This window comes from Sus scrofa, chromosome 4 (assembly GCF_000003025.6).
Source record: "Sus scrofa isolate TJ Tabasco breed Duroc chromosome 4, Sscrofa11.1, whole genome shotgun sequence".
Taxonomy (NCBI): Eukaryota; Metazoa; Chordata; class Mammalia; order Artiodactyla; family Suidae; genus Sus; species Sus scrofa.
In genome coordinates this window covers 36,733,979-36,743,095 of record NC_010446.5, presented here as the reverse complement: position 1 = coordinate 36,743,095, position 9,117 = coordinate 36,733,979, and positions in this window count along the sequence as shown.

Below are 9,117 nucleotides of genomic sequence, written 5' to 3'. Positions count from 1 at the left end.
CCAGGATATGGAAACAAAGTGCCCATCAACTGACAAATAGTTAAAGAAGATATAGAATATATATACACAAAGGAATATTACTTAGCCATGAGAATGGAGGAAATCCTGCCATTTGTGACATCACAGATGGACCTTAAGGATATTATACTAAGTGACATTAAGTCAGAGACTAATATGTAGGCTATCACGTATATGTGGAATCTTAAAGATGAACTCACAAAAACAGAGCATAAAATGGTGGATACCGGGGGGTTGGAGGTGGAGGAACAGAAGAGATGTTAAGGGTACAAGCTAACAACGATTACACAAGTAAGTCCTGGAGATCTAACGCACAGTGTAGTGATTGTAGACAATAATATTATAAACATCAGACTTAATAATAAACTAGATCTTAATTATTCCCACCATAAAGAAATGATAATTACGTGATGTGATAAAGAGGCTAGCCAGCACTACAACAGCAATCATGTCGCGGTAGATAAATGTATCAAATAACATGCTGCACACTGTAAAACTCAGACAATGTTGTGTGTCAAATATATTTCAATTAAAATAATTGCAGGTGATTTTTTTTTTTTTTAGCTCCACTTTGCGCCAGGGACTCTGTGTAGTTTATCACACATTGTTTAATAAGTCTCTTACAGATGAGGAAACCATGGCACAAAGAAAAATTAAACACGGACAGGGAGTTCCCATTGTGGCACAGTGGAAACGAATCCTACTAGGAACCATGAGGTTGGATTCAATCCCTGGCCTCAGTAGGTTAAGGATCCTGTGTTGCCATGAGCTGTGGTGTAGGTGGCAGACATGGCATGGATCCTGTATTGCTGTGGCTGTGGCTGTGACTGTGGCCGGCAGCTATAGCTCCAATTCAGCCCCTAGCCTGAGAACATCCATATGCCGCACGTGCAGCCCTAAAAAGAAAAAAGAAAAACACAGAATTTAAATTAAATTCTTATACATTGACAAGGATTACAGATGTAGAAACAGTCCAAGAATCAAACCTAGGAAGTCTTTCTTTCAAACTGATATGCACTGTGCTGTATAATGGAAAATATTACATATATGAATGGAAAAATGAGTAAAGCGCCTGGCCTTTGAGAGTTACAACTTACTAGTTCCTGCCGTGGAGCAGTCAGTTAATGATCCAGCCTGTCTCTTTGAAGGCACCAGTTCCATCCCTGGGGCCCAGCACAGTGGGTTAAGGATCCGGTGTTGCTGCTCCAGCTCGGATTGAATCCCTGACCTGGGAACTTCCATATGGCACGGCTGTGGCCGAAAAAGAAAAAAAAGAGAGACACAGCTTACCCAGGCAATGGATGTGTAAATTACCAATCTTGATACACCGATAGAGGTATTTAGGGTGATTACACAGAGAAAGAGGAGTCCTCAGCCCTGCCTGTGAGAGGGTTAGGAAAGGTTTCAAGGAGTTAATTTTGCAGCTTGAGTGCCATGTGGGGAAGAGAAAAGGATGTGCCAGGCAGAGGAGACAGGAGATGCACGGGTATCGAGAGGCATCTTGATTGAAGGTGCACGTTGAATGAAAGGGTGAAATAGCTGGGCGTGTTCGGGGAACTGCTTCGTGTGATAAGCCTGCAGGAATGATAGTTGGATAATAGAAAGCAGCATGCTGCATATAAAATAGCAAAGATGCCAGAGGTTTAATTGTACAGCCAGTTCCTTTCTGAGTCAGGCATTGCTGCTCTTAACCAATACTTGTTTTTCTTCCGCTTCTGGGCATACACAAAACGGTATTTTTCAGCATCTTTGTGATTGGCTAGAGCCAGGTGATCACTTCTGCCAATAGGGTAGAGGTAGAAGCCATCTGTCACTTCTGGGCCAGTTATTGGGTGACAAGATGTGACCCTTCCATCAGCCTGGTTCTTCTCAGGGTTGGTCTGAAGCAGAGTCTTGCTAATCTGCATTGGACAGAGAGCATGAACAAGAAACAGCTTTTTTTAGTGTTAAGCCACTGAGATGTTGGATTTTTTGTAATTATATCCAAAGACTTACCTTCTATATCTCTGCTATTTTAAGCCCTTAAATCTTTCATAGGCACCTGACCTGTGACGCCAACTTCAAACAGTTTGTCTCCACATGGATCTCTCATCACTACAAGTGGAATAGCCCCCAACCTGAACTCTCTTCCCTCAAACTCGGGCTTCACTTGTTTGGTGAAAGGCACAGAATTCATACACTGGCCTAAGCCAGAAACTTGGGCTTCACCTAGACTTTTCTTGCTCTCTCGGACTCAACAGCCAATATTCCGTCAGGGCAAATTATTTGGTTACCAATGTGGCGCAACAATTTTTGGTTACTCAACATCGACTGCTTTTGCATGGGATGTTTCCCTGTTCCAAATACTCTTCTTTCCTCCCTCTTACCTCTAAGAAAACCACAAGGTGAATTCTTAGCCATCCTTTTTATTATTTTTTTTTGGTCCCACCTGAATTTCCCAGGCCAGGGATTAAATCCATGCTACAGTGGTAACCCGAGCCACGGCAATGACAACACTGAGTCCTTAGCCCACTGCACTACAAGGGGATTCCGTTAGTCATCTTTTAAAATCCAGTTCAGGAGTTCCCGTTGCACAGCAGAGACTAATCCGACTAGGAACCATGAGGATGCCAGTTCGATCCCTGGCCTTGCTCAGTGGGTTAAGGATCTGGCATTGCCATGAGCTGTGGTGTAGGTCGCAGATGGGGCTTGGATCTGGCGTGGCTGTGGCCGTGGCTAGGCTGGCAGCTGTAGCTCCAACTCAACGCCCAGCCTGGGAACCTCCATATGCCGCAGGTGTGGCCCTAAGAAACAAAAATAAATAAATAAAATGAAATAAAATCCAGTTCAAAAGTCTAGAGGCCTTTCCTCACGTGCCTTGGTGAGTTGGCTAATCTTTTTATTCTCTTGGTGACATGTACAGAGATCTGTCATAGCTCTGTCCACTGTTGCATTTTGAGTTAATCTGTCTGTGGAAGAACATGTCTGGTTTAGTTCTGTTCCCCATCTTGCTCAGCAAAACACCTGGCACAATAGAGACAAAAAAAAAATTTTTTTTTAGGGCCGCACCTGCAGCATATGGAGGTTCCCAGGCTTGGGGTTGAATCAGAGCTGTAGCTGCCAGCCTGCACCACAGCCACAGCAGCATGGGATCAGAGCTACATTTGCAACCTACACCACAGTTCATGGCAACACCAGATCCTTAATCCACTGAGTGAGGCCAGGGATCAAACCTGCGTCCTCATGGATACTAGTCAGGTTCTCAACCTGCTGAGCCACATGGGAACTCCGAGACTCAGAAAATCTTCACTGAATGAATGAGAAGCATTACTAACTTAATAACTATATTTTAGAGTACACATATTACTTAAAGTATTTCAGCACTTGTTCTATCTGATGGGTTGCTATAAATCACACACCCAGCAGTAGAAAAGTCTCAAAGTAATTCTATACAAACTGAGGGTAATTTATCATCAAGGTTTGACTCATGCCTTAGGGACATTTTAAGTGGTTTCTAGACTAAAAGAGAAGGACAAAGTAGTAAAACAGAAAAGGAGGGGCAAAAACAAAGGCTCTTAAATTAAAACTGTACATGAAAATACTTAGGCGTATAAAAACACTCAAGCAAATACAGTCACAAAGTGTGCCTCTTTTTAAATGCTTAGTAGTTACCATCTGGGCTGACAATCACATTTGTTGTGGAATAACCCGTAAAAATACTTTTTAAGCTATATACAACCAAGAGACTATCGTTATTTCTAGTTCATGGAACTTGAAATCTAGGGTTCCACATGTCCTAACCGTGGACCAGAAGTTAATGTCCAGCCTCTGCAGTTGTTACAGGATCCCAAGGCCCTGGCCACCCTCAGCCTCCTGACCTTAACACAAGCTGAGGCCATCCCATCACGCTGTTCTAATCAGCTTCCCTTCCTCTGAGCTCACCACTGCATTTCCTCTGTTCTTCCTCTCTTCCAGAAAGCTCGGTATCCCATCCCCTCTCCAAGGACTTTCCTCCAGGAAACACACATCTTTTGCATCTGCAATTTGCCCCTTTCTCTTACCACCCTCCTCAGCCTACAAACGGACTCAACTCTTCCCCCCTAAAGAAACCTGGCTTCTGCTTCTCATAACTAGTGAAACTGCTCTTGGAGTTCCATGGTGGCTAGCAGTGGCAAAGGTTTGATACCCCTGGCCTGGGAACTTCCATATAACACGCAGGTGCAGCCAAAAAAAAAAAAAAAAAAGGGAAAAAAGAAACTGCTCTTAACAACCTTGATCAAATCCAGAAAAGCCTTTTCTAACTCAGAATTGGGTTATATTGTTGAGGCCTAAAGAGATTTTTTTTTTTTTTTTTTTTTTTGCCTTTTCTAGTGCTGCTCCCTCGGCATATGGAGGTTCCTGGGCTAGGGGTCAAATCAGAGCTGCAGCTGCAGGCCTACACCAGAGCCACAGCAACGCAGGATCCGAGCCCCATCTGCGACCTGCATCACAGCTCACAGCAACGCCAGATCCTCAACCCACTGAGCAAGGCCAGGGATCAAACCCGCAACCTCAAGGTTCCTAGTCAGATGCGTTAACCACTGCGCCACAACGGAAACTCCTAAAGAGAGTTTTTTAAGAGAGCTTCTCACCTAAATCTAATCCTTAAAGCCCAAATAAGAACACAAATGCCAAGGAGCAAACTGTATTGTTTCTGCCCTTTTGCTACGATTTATGGGCAAAAGAGGTGAAATTTGGAAGGTAAAGAAGCAAAGCATTAAGGGCAGCTACAACACGGAATCTCAGCTGGCTGTGATAGTTCTGATTTGCTCAGAATGAGTGATCATCCACTCGGGCAGATTCAGAGAGTACCACCTCCACGAGCAAGATCTCAAAATGCAAAGGGCTGTAGACACCGACGCTGCCCAGTGGTGGATATTTTGAGAATGTGATATTTGTCAGGAAAACATCAAAACCATGGAGCTTTAAGTTTGGCTTTTTCATTTCTACTGCTTATGCATCTGGGTGAAAATTCCCTTTATATGACCAGTGTGTGGCGCCTCGCTGTTAGCAGTGTCCTCTTCACTGGAGACCGTCTCAACAGGAAGCAAAGGGCTGACGACACTACGTGCATGCAAAGAGATTAATCCTGAGTTACGGCAGAACATTACATTAGAGTTCAAAGATGCTTTATTATACATGTTCTTCTATTGTATGGGTTTACTATCTAGAAACAGGATGAAGCAAAGTGTGTTCATTTGGAATTTTACTCTCCAATCAGCCAGGTGGCGCTACCCAGACTGAAAGGACTCCTAGGGACTGATGGGGAAGTCCTAGGCTGCTGCCCCTCTCAAGTCCTTCTCCACACAAGGATACGTCTGTTACTAGAAATCTGTCTCCAGAATATAATGCATTTTGTCACATTTGTAGGTTTTGATGTCTTTTGCCAAAAATCAAAATAAAAGAAGGTTAATTGCTGATAAGAAAGATGAATGAAAAAGAAGCAGGAAAGCATGTGAGAGACTCCCACAGCAGCCCCCTCTCTTTTTTTCCTGGGAAACTGCTTTAGAGCATAGGCTTTTGCATCAGACACACCAGGGATTAAATCCCAATTTGGGATTTCAGTAATACCCAGGAGCTGTATAACCTGGAAAACTGTAGGTTCCTCATGGGCATGACGAGAAGGCTAACTTCCGGCCATTCAAGGTTGTAGGACTATGGAGTTGTGGAAAATGCGTTATCTTCTTCCATTCCTTATCTTACCTTCACGTGTAAAACGACTCTCTTCCCATAAATATAATGATCTCATCTAAGTTGTTAGAAAAGGATAACAGCGCTCTTTTCAAATACTACAGACACATTTATATTTACTTATTGGATAAGAGACACGCATTGAGATCAGGCTAATAGAACAGTTATAGCCAGAGAAGCAGTCTGGTGCCACCTTCTGGAAATTAGTCACATTACAACAGCCAAGAGATTCCTCCACAGGTTGAGCTTAAGGGAGACTCTGTGTGTAATAATAGCATGTGTCTTTCTTCTCCAACCTGTCACTGTTTTGCGGGTGAGCCAACACAGATATCCATTCAGAATCTGGCCAAGGCTGGTGCGTGCTTGGCAAATATTAAGGGAATGAATCTAGAGAACAGTGTCCTCAAAGGTGCCAAAATTCATGTAGAGAAGTCCCTACAGCTGAGAAGTTTACAGTGATCCTCCAAATACTTCTCAAACAGTGGTTCTTGGAATATTTGCATCAGAATCATTAGGGAATCTTAGAGTCCAAGGGGTTGGGAATCTAACTTTTAAAATACCACTTGCAGGAATTCTCCTATGGCACAGTGGGTTAAGGATCCAGTGTTGTCACTGCAGCGGCTTGGGCCACTGCTGTGGCGTGGGTTTGATCCCTGGCCTGAAAACTTCCAAATGCCACAGGCATGGCCAAAATAAGTAAGTAAATAAAATAGGCAAATTGGAATATGTCACCCACTGTACTAAAAGCCGAGGGTGCAATAGCTAAGGAATATCTGAGTTGCTTAAGCATCGTAAGGGAACTAAACTATCTATGACCCTATGAATGAAGTATTGCGGGGGATAAATAAAAAAGAGAGCTTTTGCTTTTAATGAGTTTATGGCTAATTTGGAAGAAAAAGAAAAGTTCAAGAGACTCTAGTAGGGGAAAAAAAGCATCAATAAAAGGTTTAAGTGTCAGAGTTACTAAAAGGGCCAAAGAGAGTTAGTCAGGACTATTTTTAGGGAGTGGTAAAATATAAACCATGTTTTTATTTTTATTTTTTTTAGGGCTGAACTTGCAGCATATTGAGTCAAGTCAGAGCTGCAGCTACTGGCCCATGCCACAGCTCACGGCAACGCCAGATCCTCAACCCACTGAGCGAAGCCAGGGATCGAACCTGCATCCTCATGGATGCTAGTCAGATTCGTTTCTACTGAGCCACGATGGGAACACCTAAGCCATGTTTTTAAACTGACTTGAGGTGATTAGGAGGAAGAGCTCAATACGATTGAATTACTTTACTGTAGACTCTCCAATGTAACAGTGCACTGGAGACAGTCTGAAATCCCACCACTTGCAGGCCTGCTTCACTGCATAGCAGGCAGAAAGCCCACGGGACACTTACAAACCGAACTGACTTGGTTTTCTGTTTTTCCTTATAGTTTTACTATCGACCTAAGTCAAATCTAAGAATAGCTGAAAGTTTAATGGGACCACCTGCCCTTTGACCTCTTTTAGGTCAGTTTCCCATCTGTAAAACAAGACAAAGTATTTGCTATAATTAAGCAATGGGTTGGGAGGACTATTCCAAGAAACACAGTTTTAATCTTAATTCATATTTGTGCTAAACAAGGGAAAAGATTTCCCTAAGATGTTTATAATAAAAAGATAACCACAAATATTGGCAAAGATGTAGAGAAACTAGAAACCACATATATTGCTGATGGGAATGTAACATGATGCAGCTGCTTTGCAAGACGTCTGGCAGTGCTTCACAAAGTTAAACAGTGTTTGCATATGTTACAACAATTCCACTCCTGGTATTATACCCAAGAAAATTGAAAATATATATTCGCACAAAAACTTGCATAGACATGTTCAGAACATCATTTACAGTAGCCAAAAATGTGGGCACAACCCAGATGTCCATCAACAGAGGAATGAATACATAAAATGTGGTATGTTCATTCAGTAGAATATTATTCAGCCATGAAAAGGAATGAAGGGCTGAAGCAATGCTACTCCATAGATAAACCTTGAAAACACTGTTAAGTAAAAGAAGTCAAACACAAAAGGCCACATATTCTCTGATTCCATTTATATGACATGTCCAGAATGGACAAACCCATGCAGGCAGAAAGTAGATCAGTGGTAGTTGCCACAGGCTGAGAGGAGGGAGGATGGGAACTGAGAGCTAATGTGTATAGGATTTCTTTCGGGGGTGATGAAAATGTTCTGGAATTAGGTAGTGGTGATGATTGTGTAACCTTGTGAACATACAAAAAACAACTGACTTTTACACTTTGAAGAGGTGATGTTATATGTGAACTATATCAACTTTAAAAAATTGGGGTGGGGGGGGAGCAAACCACCAAAGGCAGAAAATAACTTAGCAGCAAACTCCAGTAGGTCCAACAAAGTCACTCCTTTAAGCATGTCAGGAATTTATCAGAAGGGGAGTTCCCGTTGTGGCTCAGCTGACTAGTATCCATGAGGGTGCAGGTTCAATCCCTGGCCTTGCTCAGTGGGTTAAGGATCTGGCGTTGCTGCGAGCTGTGGTGTAGGTCACAGATGCACCTCGGATCTGGCATTGCTGTGGCTGTGGTGTGGGCCGGAAGCTACAGCTCCAATTCAACCCCTAGCCTGGGAACCTCCATATGCCATGGGTGCAGCCCTAAAAAGCAAAATAGCAAACAACAACAACAACAAAAGATTTTATCAGAAGGGATAAAAGCTAAGATGAGTGAAAGAATAAATACTTCCACACTGTAACTGGAAACAAGGATGTCTACTTGTAACCATTCCCATTTAATGCTGTATTGGGGGGGGGGGTGAGACCAATAAAAGAAGACCAAAAAAGAAAAAAGAAAAGTTACTACAGGCTTCCAGATTGGAAAGGAAGAAAAAAAGTTGCCTTTGTTTGTAGATGTAATTGTCTATGTAGAAAAATCATAGAGAATCTGCCAAAAGGTTATTAGAATTAATAAATGACTTACAAGTTTGTAGGATTCAAGGTCAATCTACAAAAGCCAATTGTACTTCTAAACAGGCAACCTCGGAGACACTACGGATTTCACTCCTGACCATTGCAATAAAGCGAGTCATATAAATTTTGGGGGTTCCCAGTGCATATTAAAGTTATGTTTACATTACACTGTCATCTATTTAGTATACAATAGCACTATGTCTAAAAAAATCATACATACGTTAGTTAAAAAATACTTTTTTTGCCAAAAAATTCTAACCATCATCTGACAATGGTAGGGTTACCACAAAACTTCAATTTGTAAAGAACACCATTATCTTTGAAGCACAAGAAAGCAAAATGGAATAAAACAAGGTATGCTTGCATACTATTAATGAGTAATCAGATCTTCACACTGAAAACTAAAAAGCACTGTTTTAAACAC